The sequence below is a fragment of the Sapajus apella genome, unplaced genomic scaffold (assembly GCF_009761245.1).
Source record: "Sapajus apella isolate SASKATOON/1434 unplaced genomic scaffold, GSC_monkey_1.0 scaffold2, whole genome shotgun sequence".
Taxonomy (NCBI): Eukaryota; Metazoa; Chordata; class Mammalia; order Primates; family Cebidae; genus Sapajus; species Sapajus apella.
This window is the reverse complement of record NW_022436942.1, coordinates 51,745,232-51,762,197: the sequence shown is the minus strand read 5'-3', so window position 1 is coordinate 51,762,197 and position 16,966 is coordinate 51,745,232. Positions and strand designations below refer to the sequence as shown.

At 42.9% G+C, this 16,966-nt stretch overlaps 1 long non-coding RNA gene across 1 annotated transcript in view; it reads left to right on the top strand.

The window, feature by feature from the left end:
• The first annotated feature begins 315 nt into the window (after positions 1–315).
• Positions 316–16,966, top strand: part of LOC116564520 — a 47,013-nt gene continuing 30,362 nt past the window's right edge. Inside the window, exon 1 of the long non-coding RNA XR_004274938.1 lies at positions 316–458. This is a non-coding gene — a long non-coding RNA (uncharacterized LOC116564520). The remainder of the gene's footprint in view (positions 459–16,966) is intronic.

Sequence of the window (16,966 nt, the reverse complement as noted above, 5' to 3'; positions counted from 1 at the left end):
ACAGCCCAACAAGTCCACTTTAAGCAAATACCAACTCTTGAACATATGAGCATGGCATGTTTAAGGATATTCTTTGGGATACTGCTTATAATTAATTGTGAAAAATTGGAAACAACCTGAGTACTTACTGCAGGGGCAGAAAGAAAGTGATCCCTTTCCTCCCCATCATAAGGGTCATGGCTGACACCCTTATAAGAAAAACAAGCTAACAAGAGAAAAGCATAATACATTTATTTGATCACAGTTTTATGAGACATGAGAGCCTTCAGAATAGAGATCCAGGAAAAATGTATCCCTTTTTTTATTCTTAGGTTCAGTGAAGAATGGACAGCCACATAGAACTGCGATTGGGGGAAACAGGAATAATCAAATGGAAATAGACTGAGTCAGGAAACCTATCAAGCTCTGTCAACTCAGCTTCTTCATGTCCTCTCATTTGGAACATTTCTTTCTCCAAGGTATGGAATAGGACCCCTCTGGGATAAAGGTCTTAATTTCTTTGCGGTCAGCTCTTACACAGAAAGGCAGGGGAAGATTAGAGTCATATTTTTAGGTTTTATGACTGGCTTTGGGTGAAAGATGTTTTGGTTTCTATGACCTGCCTTGGGGAAGAGGAATTATAGTTTCTACAGCTTGCCTTAGGGGAGAATGAGGGACAAGAGACAGGAGGGCAGGAGAAGGTCAGAGAGAGACTTCGCTTCAGAGGCCTTCACTTTGGGGTATCATTTTCTTAAGTCTCAACACACAGATAGAGCAATGGGATAAATAAGATGTCATATGATCAATGTTAGATTGCTATAAAGTAATTACAAGGAATGATGTAAATCCATTTATTAATAATATTTAAAATAATAGGCCTGGGGTGGTGGCTCACACCTGTCGTCCCAGCACTTTGGGAGGCTGAAGCAGTCAGATTGGTTGAACCCAGGAGTTTGAGACCAGCCTCTGCAACTTGGTGAGATCCCATCTCTATAAAAAATACAAAAATTAGCTGGTCATGGAGGTGCGTGCCTGTAGTTTAGTCGCAGCTACTCAGGAGGCTGAGATGGGACGTTCACTTGAGCCCAGGAGGTTGAGGCTGTAGTAAGCCATGATCGTGCCACTGCACTAAGCCTGGGTGTCAGAATGAGATGTTGCCTCAAAATAACAATAATAATAATAATATCAAAAATAATAATAGCTAATACTTATATGGTGTTTACGGGCACTGTTCTAAAAGCTTTGCATATATTAACAACAAAACGGAATCTTAAAACACAATTGTGAGTGAAAAAAGCATGTAATAAAATGATACAACACTATGACAATATTTATGTTTAAAAGCACAAAATAATCCATAGGTTACTGAGATACATATCGAGAGAGTAAAAGTAGAAAACATGGATTTCACAAATAGACACAAAATTCTTTCTAAGGGCAGTCTAGGGCGACATTAGCATGGATTAATAAGAGTGGGGACATTTCAGTCTCCTTCAGCTGTATCAGATATATGTTATTTGCAAAAGATCTATAATTAATAAACACTTACATGGTACTCACAAAACCAGTTGGCAAGGCAAGATGTTATAAACTGTGAGTGCTCACTGGCAGGGCAGGGCAAGACAGACAGAAGGGAACAGAAGAGAAGGCCATGCAGCTATAGGGCTGTTAAGACAGAAAGAATTTGTGGAGCACAAGCAAGACAAACACAGATGGAAGGATTGCAGGAATCGTACTGCCTGGGAGGTCCTGGAGATATGACCCCTAGAGGAAGAATGCCATCTTTGGGGGCACGAATGGAGAGTCAAAGATGGACACACACAAGGAAGTGGGAAGACATTGGCATTTTCTACCAGGGCATCTGGAAGTCTCTTTTGGTTAAAGAATATATGGTAAGTTATTTAGTTATAAATAACAAGAGGAAGTGACCAGCTGAATTGTACTCAGTTCTGAGAAGCAAGAGGAATTATTTAGTGAAGTGTAAATTACCAAACCTTTGAAAGAAAGCCATGATGTCTTCAAAGCATTCACAATATCCAGTGAATTAAGGACTCAGTGTTGTTAGGTGTGAGCCTTAAATGTCAGGATGGGAAAATTCAAAATATGCAGTTTTGATTTAACAAAAGCAAATGTCTTCTCCCTCCCTCCAAAAAAGAAAGAAAGGGTTGGAGGAAAAATAGTTATGGCTACTCCAGGAATTCTCTTTGCAACCAGATTTCAAATTGCAAGCTCTCTCTCTCTCTCCTACTTTTTTGTCCTCTTTGCCTACAGGATTAGTTGTGACTTACAAGGATCTCCACATTTGGTCCTGGGACACTTCCAGTCCACCCTACACCCCACCCACATGGACTCCTCATCCTTCATTTCAGTGATGCCAACCTTTGCATATCCTGCTTCCTTTGCTTGGAATGACTTCTCTTTGACCCTGCTTTGCTTGGAAAGCTCAATCTTCCTTTACGAACCAGCTCAAAGGCCTTCTGTTAAGCCTTTCCTGAAAGGCTTAACTCAAAGCAGAACACAGAAACAAAAAGCACAGCCATTTACACACCCAGTTATTCACCCTACAAACACTGATCGAGGGCTACCAATGCCCTCCAGCCAAAGACCACCAGGAACACACTTATAATCAAACAAACTGGGCTTATTATTCATTGATCAAGGGAGAACATACTTTAGGGACACTATCTTAGTAACTGTGTTAGAAAGAGACTACTAGAAGATTTGGACTTTGGTTGCGTGATTTGCGAAGGGCTTAATAAATTAAGAATGTGCACTAGGTTGGATACCATCAGAAATCCAGGCAATTCTATGACTGAGTACATTTCAGGTGGCAGAGTGACCTTGTTTTGGTCTGTGCATGGGCAGAATTATGTAATGACCTTGTTTGGTTTCATTTTGTCATGGTTCAGAATAAGCTTGTCTGAGGCTGGTGTTCTGTGAGATTGTCTGTGTCCAACAGGGGAACAATGGCCTGTCTGTGAGTGTCAGATCAGCTTGTAATAATACTGAGGTCTACCGGTGATTATTTCTGGATGTCAGGGCCTGCTTTTTTCTTTCTCTATGCCTATAATGCCTCAGTCATTGAACTGTGATATTGTTCATACGTCTTTTACATTACCCACCATGCCTTATTATGTAGCAGACAGTGCAGTTATGTCTCAAGATACATTCCAACCCTCTCCCACCTTGGGGCAGCCATGGGATGTGGGTGAGACTGATTCCACTCTCAGCTCCAGGATAGGCATTGCAGATTCAGTTTTATGGAAACAGACACTGAGATTGCATGCAGGAAGTTTAGTGTTTATTTACACAGGAATGGTGTAAGCAAGAGAGGGAAGGATGACGGGACAGAGGGAGAAATGGACCCAGTATGTGATTTCAACAGAGGCCTTATCTGATTCCCTTTTGGAAGCACTGGAGCTGGTCTGACCCTTCAGACATGCCTGAATTGAGGTGACCTCAGGCTTTTATACTCACTCATTGATCAGCCATTAGAGGCAGTGTCCCCTCAAGGGGGACAATATCCTTGAATCTGGCAGCTCCTTTGGTTCAGAGCAGTACCTTGGGAGGAACTCAGCTGTGAGCCATCAGCAGTCAGTACTTTCAGAGTGGGAAAATGAGGGTTTCAGTTCTGAAGGGAACATCTGGTTGATACAGCCACTAAAATGGGAAAATATGAATATTATTTTCTTGTCTTGCTGATAATTGCACCTTCTAGAGGATAGGTTTTCAGTGCTAGTTCTGCCTGTTTAGTCCATTCAGGCAGCTATACCGAAATACCTTAGGCTGGGTGATTCCTAAACAATAGAAATGTATTGCTCACAGTTCTGGAGACTGGGAAGTCCAAAATCAAGGCACCTAGTAAGGGCCCATTCCGCATATGGCACCTTCTTGCTACAACCTCACATGGTGGAAGGGGCAGGGACACTCCCTTCAACCTCTTTTATGAGAACAGTAATCTCATTCATGAGCATGGAGCCCTCATGAATGAATCACTTCCTCAAAGACCCCCCACCTCTTAATACCATCACATTGAGTATTAGGTTCCAACACATGAATTTTGAAGGGACAGCAACATTCAGATCACAGCTCTGTCCAACAGGAGTTACTTGGTAGGTGAAATGAAGAGCCTTGAGAGAAGGCAGCTGTTACTTATTTTAACATGCTGCCCAAGGCTAAGCCAGCTGGGTGATATTCCTTGGATACAGCAATTCTTTCAGAAGAGCTCAGGAATTTTTTTTTGGTTATTAGTAAAAGAGAAGCTTGCTAGACACTAGCAGGAAAGTGTACAGTTCCAGCTGCTGGTTGCATCATCAGGACAAAACCAGCATACAGAAGATGGAAAAACTGAGAGAATTGTGAAGAAACGAGAATGGTCATAGCGTGCTGGAGCTGGCCTGCATCAGGCAGGGGTGACGGTGCACATCTCTTCCCAATTCTGTCTTCAGTGACTTCATGTTGTAGCTTGAAATAGGTCATGGTGGGACCTCTAGGTCAGTCTGGGCCTCTTGGTATATGGCTAGTAAGGCTCCCACTTCCTGTTCCTTTCTCTCTCCATCCCCACCCATCTTGCTCACTCTTTCTCTCCCTTTGCGTTCTCTCTAATTTATTTCTCCTCTTTTCTCTGAGGAGGAAGCAGTAGAAAGTCTGGAATGTAGTCATTGGGAACCTGGTGGACATTCTTCTCTGTGCTTGGCCTTGTGTTCTTGGCATGGATCCTTCCCGGCCCTGGGTCTGCTCTAACTTTCCTGTCATCACACACACACACGCACACACACACACACACACACACACACTCTCTCTCTCTCTCTCTCTCTCTCTCTCTCTCTCTCTCTCTCTCTCTCTTTCCCTGACACATACTCACACTTCAGAACGATTATATTTATAATACCCTGGGCAGTTCCAAATGCCAGTATGAATTTTAAGAGCACATTTGTGTCTCTTGCTTGGAACAGACTGAATTTTCCACTGGCTGAGAGTTTGAAGTTCTTCCAGCCAAGAGAGCAGTGAGAGCCTCTGGGGGACCAACCATGTGTTGGAGCCCCGTCAATTTTCTGCTCTAAGGGTTGCACTCTCTTAACATTCGTTGAAGGACCTATGGCCACATTTGGCACAAGACACTCATGTTGTGCTTTTCAAATAAAACCTGGTAGGGAGAAGGGCATCTGGAGTAGAGAGACCTGGTGTCAAGTGAGAATGGGTCCTACAGGGTTGATACTTAAAGGCCATCAGAAAGGCCATCTGTTTTCTGGGCCTAGAGGAAAAGAGGAGGATATTGAAACTAGTAGATCCAGATTTATATGGATTTATGCCCAAAGGAATATAAATCATTCTACCATAAAGACACATGCATGTGAATGTTTGTTGCAGCACTATTCACAACATTAAAGATGTGGAACCAACCTAAATGCACATCAGTGACAGATTGGATAAAGAAAATGTGATACATATACACCACGGAATACTATGCAGCAATGAAAAAGAATGAGATCATGTCTTTGGCAGGAACATGGATGGAACTGCAGGCTATTGTCCTTAGAAAACTAATGCAGGAAGAGAAAACCAGATACCACCTGTTCTTACCTCTAGGTGGGTGCTAAATGATGAGAATTCATGGACACAAAGAGGAGAACAAGAGACACTACACTGGGGCCTATTGGAGGGTGGAGGGTGGGAGGAGGGAGGGAGAGGATCAGAAAAAAAAAATTGGTTACTAGGCCTAGTACCTGGGTGACAAAATAATCTGTACAACAAACCCCCGTTTACCTATATAATAAACCTGGCCATGTACCCCTCAACCTAAAATCAAAATCAAAGTTAAAAAAGAACAGTAGATCCCTGAAAGGATAAATTATAACTCTCATTCAATGTCTAGGAATTAGTTATGGATTTCTCCTCACACATTTCAGTTGGGAGTGGCAGCTGGAAGCTCTCACCCTCAAGATTGGACTTAAGGCTGACTTTAGGCATAGGCAGACTTAGGCAGTTTCTCTCTTCTTCCTTATATTTAGCTGTTCCATGAAATGCTCTTAGACGATTCCAATGACAGTCATTCTACAACTAGAGGAATGGCTCGAAATTCTCATTCCTGTGAAAGTTGACACACTGGCTTTTAATTCACACTACAGCATAAATGACTAACCTAAGATTCTTTCCTTCCTTGCAAACAGTTTTATTAACTATGGAGGAGAGAAGAGAGAGAAAGAGAGGTTTACATTTGAGAGATAATTGGGTAGAGGGACAAATAAATGAGATGCTGCACATTTTATAATTTTGTAGTAGTGTTGGAGCTGGCCCAAGTTAACTTTCTGGAGGTAATTGCTCAGTTTAATTACAGATTTCTCCCCACAAATTTCTAGCACTCAGTTTCAATTAGATTTTATATTGCCTGGTTTCCTTAGCCTCTTGTGAAAGAACCTCTTCAGTGGGTGAAATGGGAATGTGGTAGGAGAGAGGGGGATGCCCTACAGTGAATCAGAACTGTTTCTTAGAGGATGTTCCATCACCTTCCATGTAATTTCATCAGATGTTCTTTCCAACCAAAGTTAAAACATTCCTCCCTTCTACTTCACAGTAAACGGGAGAATTCTTTCTGGCTGAGTGCCTCCTGAGCCACCATTGTTTAAGTGGAATTTATTTGAACAATTTGACATTGATTTCTAGTCTGGGTACTGTTTAGTTCCTATATGAGTCACTGAGCAAAAGGACTTAATATGTTGTATGTTCCACATAAAAATATCACCTGATTTTAGTTGTTCAGTGAGCTCCTAGGACAAAAGAGGGTAACTGCCAGTGGAAAAGTATCACTTCCAACACGGGATGTGCTGTGAGCATTGGCGGTATGTAATATATTCAGCAGTGTTTTCATGAACCTGTCAGCGGAGTCTGTAAACTTTGCAATGAAATTCACCTTCTACTCAGCTCAACTTTATGGCTTCCCAAGCAAGGAGGTAAAGAACATGGACGAGAAGAGGACATGTCACAAGGGCACCTTCTGCCTTGTGGGACTCCCCCTTCTGGTGTCTGGAAGGGATGCTGGTGGTTGTATTCAAGGTCACTGCCCCCAGGTAGAGAGAAGGAAGGGAAGTGCTTTCTTCAGATTCTTCTCCTTTTCATAGGGGAGTGAGGCTCCTGCTCCAGATCCTATAAGGAATAACGTAGAAAAATTATGTTTTATCACTAGCAAAAAATTTGTCATTTGTAATTTGGGAATAATACATTGTATACAGAGTTTAGAATTAATGCGACAAGCTATTAAAAGTACTTAACTTGATAGCTGGCACTAGCAGTCACTGAATTATTGTTTGCTTCTTTCGGGCTGTCACCAGTAACAGTTTTGCATTTTTACCTTCAGGTCTTTGGTCCATTTTGAGGTAATTGTTGTGAAAGAGATGTAAGGTTTTGTTTAGATTCTTTTTACTTTTTTCCTTCATACTGACGTCTAGTTGTTCCAGCACCCTTTGTTGGAAAGACTGTCCTTTCTCCACTGTATTGCCTTTGCTCCTTTGTCAAAGCTCAGTTGACTGTATTTGGGTGGGTCTTTTTCTGGGCTCTCTGTTCTGTTCAGTTGGTCCATTTGTCTATTATTTCACCCATATCACATTGTTTTGATCACCGACTGGAAAGCTTTTCAAACCATAAAGCCTTATACCCACACGAGGCACTATTAGTAGAAACAGTGACCAGCTGAGGACTGATGGCATTTCCTTAGCTGTTATCCTCTCCCTGCTCTGTGTGAATTAGAAGATGGAACTCCTCATGGGAAAGCCAGTGCTACAGGGCCAATGGTTTACTGAGGGGATGACGGACATGGGCTCTTCCTTTCTGTTGAGTTAGAGGACAGGACTTGTTCAAAAATGTCTGTTTTGGTTAATCTCTGTTTTTTCCGACTTCAAGGACCTAATCATAACACTTTGCTACTGGCAACTCAAGCATTATATATTGTGTTATTTTTAAATATTTTATTATTTTCTCTCTTTTTAGACAGTAGCATTGTCTCCTTTTACTGCTCAGGGGCGCGGCTTACTATTACCCGTTATAGCTTTAGCTGATATGGATCCTATGTTTTAGCCAGTAGTTCTCAAAGTTTTGACCCGCCCCCCGCCCCCGACCCACAGTATCAGATCCTCGGGGAAGTTGTTAGAAATGCAAATTTTCAGGTCCTACCCCAGACCGAATCAATCCAACCTCTAAAATAAGGCCAAGTAAATCAGCATTTTAATAAAAACACATGATACATGCTCAAGTTTGGGAACCACAAACTTTGAGTTTACAAAGAGTTTTTCTTTCATTTAGGAGCAGCACGTGAGACAATTCTCACGTGCATTGTCTCTGATAGATGGCACGATGACCCACTTCCACTTGGTTATTCTTTTCCCTCTGCGTTTTAGGGCTTGCCATAGGATGCCCTGCCGAAGCTGGCATGCTGCACAGGAGCTATACTTAAATGCCACTCAAAACACTCCCACTGCCCACAGCCTGCAGAAAGACAGAAAGAGAGCATCACCTGATCCAGCTGCTGAGTGACTGCAGATCAACAGCCAGTGTCACCTTGCATCCTGACTCCTGGGAGCTCTTCCCCTCCCATCTCTCTTTCTCTCTTTCTCTGTGAGCGCAGCCGTCAGGATCAGCTGAACCACTGGGGATGGCTGCCTTTGGAGAGTAGCTATGTGGCCTTGAGAAAAGCTGGGTGGATGGATGGCTCGTCCTTGGAAATGGGCTGTCTGAAAGGACAAAGCCTAGGAAACCACTCCTCAGGGCACAGGGCACAGGCATGCCTGTTTATTTAGGGTGTGGAGACAGGACAGGAGTTTTGTGAACAGGAGAAGGAATTTTGTTAAGTTTGTGGCCTTATGCTGATTCTTTTGGGATGTTGGGTAGCATGAATAGAGAAATCTTTGATGAGAAGAAAAAAACCAGCTTTAGTGAAGTAAATAAATGTAGGTTCATTTTCATTTGTAAATATATTTCCTCTATTTGTTGTTACTCCATTTGTAAGATGCACACATGTAACCATAGATTCAGAGTTTTTTGTCTATTCATTGATGATGATCTGTGTTAGTTTCTGTTGAGGAGGCACAGCAGTTTGGTATCAGTGTGGTGGCTGCCACAGACAGTGTAGGTAGAGCCCTTCTGTTAGTTGATAATTAATTACTAAACTGGCAGCATGTGCCCCTCATTCTGTGATACACACACACACACACACACACACACACACACACACACACACACACACATACACACACACACACACGGTACCCCTTATGCCTTCTTAACTTCCAAGAGAGTCTTTTGGACATAAAAAATTTGCCTGAGTCAAAAGTTTAAAATATGCATTGTTTCTGTGCCTGTTAAAAGCAGAGTTTAAAATAAAACCTGAAATAATGGATGAAATCCATTCAGGCAGCTTGGTGGTTTAAAGCAAGACTGAACTTCCTACTTTTTGAAAAGTGTATTTCCAAGAATAAAGGTGAGTGGGCAAAGCAAGGCCTAATTTTCCCTACTGCATAGAAAATAAAATGACACATATTGAATGCTGTCTTGAAGGTGCTTATAGTGGTTGGGAAAAGATGGCCTTGAGACCCAGGCTATTCGTGTGAAGACTGAAGATGTGGTGAAAATGTGAAATACATAATGCCATGACAAAGATGGCTGAAAATGAGCAAGCAGCTTTGTGAACCCTTCATATTCCTAATACAACATCTCTTCCTTAATCAAACATCTCTTCCTCTCTCTTTTGACCTTCAGCATGCTATAAAGGACAGTGCCCTTTGTTTGTGATTATCTAATCTCTAGAAACATGCCCTGCCCTCGTATATTGGTGGTGGGAATATAAAATGATGCAGCTGCTGGAGAAAGCAGTTTCGTGGGCCTTTGAAAAGGGAAACACAAAGTTATGTGTGTTTATGACCCAGAATGTTCCATTCCTAGGTTTATACTCAAGATAACTGAAGACATATGTTCATACACAAACTGTACAAAAATGTTTATCACAACGTTTTTTATAACAGGCAAAAAGTGGATACCATCCAAATCTCTGTTAGCTGAGGAATGGATAAATAAAATGTGATAGACCCATATACTGAAATACTATTCAGTCATAAAAAAGAATAAAGTACTGATAGTAAGAGTTGAAGAAGGAAGAAAGAAACATGAAAAGGAGCTTAACAGTTAAAGACAGGTTTATTTTGGAGAATAAACCTGAGAGGGGCTACTGGCTGAGTTAGGTTAGGGGCACTCTCTCTTACAGACGGAGAGTGTTTAAGGGTTTAGGGCAGGAGAGCTTATCACATGCTCAGAATATTTCTGTGTTTCTTTGTCTTGCTTATTTTGTGTTTGTTCCTATACATTTTTTTTGCAGCTGCAGGCATATCCAGTCTGCTTTTAGCTTCCCTATCTTAGTGCACCTAAAGGGAAAGGAATGTGCTTATTAGGGCTCATTGTTTTACGGGGAGTCCATTGTACAAGTGTGAAGTTTGGCAGTTACCCAAGAGATTTCCCCCCACCTTCTCTGCCCGAGCTCTCTTGTCTGTGTTTTACTGTCAGCTCTTTCTGCCTGCTTGTTATTAGAAGGAAAGTGATTTCCTTGAAATGCATAGGTTAGAAAGGGAGCTGGGACTTGAAATGGCAGTGTTTGTCCAAGAGGATGGTGCTCCTGCTCTGTCACTGATACTGGCTACCACTTGGATGAACTTTGAAAGCACTGTGCTAAGTGAAAGAAGGCAGAATCGATGGGTCGCATTTTGTTTGATTCCATTTGTATGAAATGTGCAGAATAGGCAAATTATAGCCCCCCAAAATTCATATGTTGAAGTTCCAACTCTTAGTACCTCAGGATGTGACTGTCTTTGAATATGGGGCCTTTAAGGAGGTAATTAAGGCAAAAAGAGGTCCTCTGGGTAGGCCCTCATCCAGTAAGACTGGTGTTCTTCTAAGAAGAGAGTTACACACAGAGTTACACACAGTTACACACACAGGAAAGGTCATGTGAAGACAGAAGGAGAAGGCAGCCTTCTGTAAGCCAAGGTGAGAGGCCTGAGGGTAAACAGCCCATAATAGGTTTGGTAAGGTCTGAACAGGGGTCAGATTGCGTAGTGTGTTGTAAGCTAGGGTAAGGAGTTTTATTTAAGAGTAATTCAGAGTCACTGGAAGGTTTTGAGCAGGGTTCTACAGATCTGATTAATATTTGGGAGCTAGGGTCTCCCTGGAGATTCTAACAAGGAGGACTAAAGCACCCCTGACCTCGCACCCAGAGGTAATCTCTATCAGCCAGGGTCCTGAATTAAACTTTCTTCATCCTGTTGATTGTCCTTGGTTTACAGCAGAGTTTGCACAGAGAAAAATCAACACACCCAGGATAGCATGCCTCAATACTCCAAACAGATTCTGAGAAGCGTAAGGGTCAACCATAAATGCACATTTTGCAAACCCTATAATCTATTCATGCTACAAAAAATCTCCTAAACAGAGGAGCTGGGTCAACTGCAAATAGCTGTTGTTGACTTTCTGTGAGGACATTGGCAATCATGATGGCTTTGTGTGCCATAGGACTGTCATAAAGAGAGACTTCTGCATGGTGGTGATTTTCTGTACTCATCAGTGGATTTTTGTTTTTTCATCAGGGTCAAGATCTCCAACCATAAACAAAGGAGAAATTTTGACTCGAGAAATACCCACTTTGTTGATAAGCAAAACTGAAACTGGAAAAAAAAATGTTTTGTAAACACAGGCTTGCTGTTCCTCTAGTGCAAAGTATGACTCTTGCACAATGCTAAGGGTACATGGTCCCCACGGTGCTAGAGTTTAAAATGGTTTTGGAGGAATCAAAACACAGCTCTGTTTATTGCACAAATGTATCAAATATGAAAGCCAAATTGTAGAAATTATTTTAAACAACTGAATGCCACTTACCAGCTGTGAGCTACCTGCTTCAACAAAGCTCTTTCAAATCTAAATAAAGGGAGAAAATTTCTCTCTTCTCTCCATGTATTTAAAGACAGCATCCGAATTAACATCTGAGTCAGAAATAGTCCATGAAACAGATGACTCCTCATCCTATGACTAGATGTTTTTTTACCAGATAAAATTCTAAGTGAATCTCTTTTCTCTTTTGCACTTTTTAAAAGCTATTTCCCTTCTCTGGTTTGGTCTTCTGGTTAATGTGCTGAGGCAGGCTCTTGGCAGCCAGATGGAATATCATCTATATTTAGGGCTTCCATTAGCTCTTGTGTTTGAATCTGCTGCTATTTCCTAATTTCAACACAAATATTCTACGAGAGTGGATTGCCATTTATGTTATTGCTGTATAATAAAGTCATCATGCTAATATGCCTTATTTTTCATGGAGGTTCTTTTTGTTAATCAAGCACACTCCCTTTTTATTGGTCACATACTGATACATGAGAAGTTGTTACCTTGATAACATTTACCAGCATTCAGGCTGATCAGCCTTGGTTCTGGCTTTTCTCACTGCTCCTTCCAGGCTGGTTTGGATACCACTTAGTGTTTTCTTTTTGGTTCGTGGGAGTTCAGCAACCCAATAACCTTGAGAAAAGAGGAATGAGAAATAGGACAAATTCATCTTAGGCTCAAAGATTCATTTTGCCAGAGTAGTTTTTTTTTTTTCCTAGGATAAGAAATTACTGTGTCATTCCAAATGCATAGATACTACTGTGCCAAAGCTCTACAGAGAGTTTCATGCTGAACTTTTCTAAGAAAATTAATTGAATGCTAATGAAAGCTTGGGGGTGGTAGAATTCAAGGGAGAAGCACTCTTTTATCACCACTTTCCCAAATTATGTAGTCCAAGGCTTTTGTGATGATTATAAAAATAACAACCCCCACTTGCTTGTGCTAGACAGAATATAAAATGGTTTCACAACATTTCTGCATTGAATTAGAGTAATCCTCCTGGTATCGGAAGACCTCACCTGAGCCCACTGTATGCTGGCATTGCCACCAGAATCTTAGAAGTAAAGCCTTTGGCCAGGTTTGGGGTTCTAATAAATTTAGCATATGGGCTGGGTGCGGTGCCTCATGCTTGTAATCCCAGCACTTTGGGAGACTGAGGCGGGTGGATCATTCGAGGTCAGGAGTTCAAGACCAGCCTGGGCAACATGGTGAAATTGCAGTGAGCTGAGATTGTGGTACTGCACTCCAGCCTGGGTGACAGAGTGAGATTCTGTCTTAACAATTAAAATTAAAATGAATTTTTAAAAACATAGCATATGGAACACTCTTCTGGAATCAGTGTCTATAACAACAACAACAAAAAATTGAAGTTGCAAGTACTCAGAGGGGTTTGTGTACATTGGAAAGGAGACGAGGAACCGACACATCACCTTATTTCTAGGAGAAGATGGGTGCCGGATTCACACTTGTTCTCAACCGTAGCAGTTGTTTGGACTCAGTAGGAGTGAAGCCTGTCATATGAAGGAAAAAATCAGGGGTGCAACATAGTGGCCAGAAAAATTGAATGGTGTCATTTCCAGTCGCCAAGATGGGCCATCTCATGCTTGTAGGTCAGCACAGATCAGACGTGGGTGTTTGGAGCTTGCTCTTTTATACGTGCGCCGAGACAGGCTTCTTGCTCCTGCCGCACGACTCCCAGCTGGAGAGAATGATGCGAGGAGAGCCCAAGCTACGCCAATAACCCTCGGCTCCAGTTCCTGCCGTTTTGTCATTGTCTTCCCATCACAGCTGTACCAGGACCACTGCTGGCTGCCTTCTTGCTTCTCCAACTGCTTTTCTCTGGTTTTCTCCCTGGCTTCTCTTTCTGAAATTGTCACTTAAATGTTGACATTCCCAGGCTGTGCCCTTTGGCACTTATCTATTCTCATTTTACCTACAGTCCCTGGACAATCGCATCCATTCCCATGGCTTCAATTACCATCTCTACTGCTGGCAGCTGTCGAATGAAATCTACATCTCCAGCCCAGAACTTGTTCTGTGGTTTCCTAAATGTCTCAAACTCAGTGTGTCTGAACTGAGCTCATGATGCTCCCACCTTCACAGACTGTGCCTGCTCCTGAGATCTTGTCTCTGTAATAGTGGCCAAGATTTACTGCGCTTGTGATATTCCAGGCCCCGTTCCAAGCATTTGACATACTTTACCTCATTTAACCTTTTCCAGAGCCCTATACAGAAGATACAATTATTATCCCCTCCTTACACTCTGAGGCACCCAGTGAATCGGTGCCTTGCCCAGGGTTGAACAGCTAGCTGTGGACAGAGCCAGACTTTGAATGCAGGCTGTTGAAACTGGAGTTCACACTTCTAACTGCTCGGCTGTGCTGCTTGCTGTTGTACATTTACCCAAGTCACAAACTGGACCATCATTTTTGATGTCATCTTCTCCCCTGCCTCCCATATCCAATCCAATGCCAATCCAGTTCCTTTTACCTCCCGAATAACTTGAGCCTTTCCATTTTTTTTTTCTCCCGGGTCACTACTCTAGTACAAGCTATTATCTCTTGCCTAGACACTCACAATGGCTTCCTAACAACTCTTCCTGCTGCTCTCTCTTCTCTCCTTTCCACCCTGTCTATTTTCCATATTGCAGCCAAAGAAATCACTCTAAAAGATAAATTCCATTGTGTCACTTCAGTAAAATGCTCCAATGGTTCCCCATTGTCCTCAGGGCAAAATCTGAACTCCAATATGCCTGAAAAGGCACACTCTGAGCTCTGTACTCTCCAGCCTCATCCTTCTCCCTGACTCCATCCCATCCCCTTGCTCTGTCCACATGCCCCAGTCTTCCTGCGCTGCTTCTGCTTCCTCGCTCCTGGAAGGCCCCCTCCTCTCTCTCACCTCTTGGCTACTTAGTTGTCTGATCCCTTTGCCTGTGATACAGTTTGGATACTTATCTCCTTTGAATCACATGTTGAAATCTGACCGCCAGTGTTGAAGGTGGGGCCTCATGGGAGGTATTTGGTCATGAGGGCGGATGGCTCATGAATGGCATGGTGCCATTCTTATGGCAATCAGTGAGTTCTCACTCTTAGGTCCCACAAGGTCTGGTTGTTAAGAAGAGTCTGGCTCCTGCTTCTCTGCTTGCTTCCTTCCCCTCTCAATATGTGATCTCTGCACACACCAGCTCCCATTCACTTTCTGCCACGAGTGGAAGCAGCCTGAAGACCTCACCAGAAGCAGATGCTGGCACCACGCTTCCTATACAACCTGCAGAACAATCAGCCAAAGAAATCTCTTTTCTTTATAAATTACCCAGCCTCAGGTGTTTCTTTATAGCAACACAAAGGGACTAAGGCAGCCAGAATGTCCTTCCATCTCTCTGCGGCTGCTTGACTCTTATTCATCCTCAAAGGCTTTGGGGATTTCCTCTCTGAGTTCTAGAAAGGGACTTTGGTGACTTGGCTGTGTGTTCTGGAATAGTTGTCACTCTGTGTGCCATGCTTTGTCCCAAGCACTTTATTAACTCATTTAATCTTGCAAAAACCCTATGAGGTAGACACAATTATTATTTCCACTTGGTACATGAGACTGTTGAAGCACAGTGCATCTGTCACTCTAGCAGTTCACCAGAGGAAGTTTGACACAGGACTTTGACTCCAGGGCTGCTACAAGAGCAGAAAAAACAACTAGAGGGTGCAACACAATCCAACGCGAGAACCAGTAAGAAGTTGCTGCTGCAGGTTGGAGGGACAGAGGGAAGTGGGGATGTCGCCAGAGGTGAGGCACTGGGACTGCCCAGCAGGAACTGGAGCTCTGGAGGAGGTGCACCCACCGTACAGCCACCCTGAACAGTACCCAGTGTTTGTCCACGATGATGGTGTCCCTGCTCTGTCACTGATACCTGCTACCACTTGGATGTACCCTGACCTTCCCTTCTCCTACCTGCTAAGCTCCACCACTGCATACCATTGGCTGAACTAACCAGACACTCACTGGCGGGAGCCTGGGAAAATGCAGTCTGCAGAAGTCGCAGTAAAGATGGGGAACAAATTGAGAGAAAATAGGTAGAAGAAAGGCCCAGAGAAGTTAATTACTTTTTCTAAAGTCTGACAACTTCTAAGTTGCCAGGTCTAGGTAGTTTGGCCCCAGACTGTGTCCCCTTAACCATTGATCTACACTGCCGCTCTGAGAACCTGGGGCCAGGCACTGGGTCACTGTTCCTCAGATGTGTGAAATGGAAATAATAGTGATACCCTTGGTATAGGGCTATGATAAAGGGAAAATGAGCCAACACTTCAAATACATTGAATAGTGCCTGGAATAGCATCAGCACAGTAAATCTTGGTCATTCTTACAGAGATAAGGATCCCAGGAGAAGCAGTGGTCTGGGCGTGGGAGCTGCGCCTAGCACTGTCCGAGCCTCTTTTTCTGGAAGGTAGTTGCTATCTCCATTTTACAGATGATAAAACCGAAGAGCCAAGAGTTTGACTCACTGACATAGGAAAAGTGGGAGTAGGACTCAAGAATTTGATATCAGAAGCAACGTGTGTATGCCATATTAAAATTCCTGTGTGATGGAGACTTCCAGCTAAGCTGCAGTTTCTATGGGGACACACCTGTGCCTTTTTTGCCTTTGATTTCCTAGCATAGGCTCAGCACCTGGTCCCTTGGAAGATACTCAGTGCATATTTGCTTCATCAATTATTAAATGGCCTGGTGATTTGCTGGTGCTGTGAAAGCGTAAGTTGCAGAGACATGTTTCTGGACCTCTTGATCAGCAGTGATGTGCTGGAGGCACAGCCTCAATTCAGAAACTCATTCCAGGCCATCACCACAGTGCATGCCCCAGTGTTCCAGCTCTGCCATTTCATCCATCTCTGTGATGGCTTCCCCTGGCCCTCTGCCTTGTAGAAAGCATCTGTTTTCTACATTCCTGAGTTCTCAGTGGTGACCAAGGCAAGAGGATAAGAGCCAGAGTGAGGAAAATTGCAACAAGGGGTTGGAAGAGAAAATGAAATGGAGTAAAAGGTCACCATGACACCATTAAGGAGTTCTTAAGGGCACTTCATAATCATAA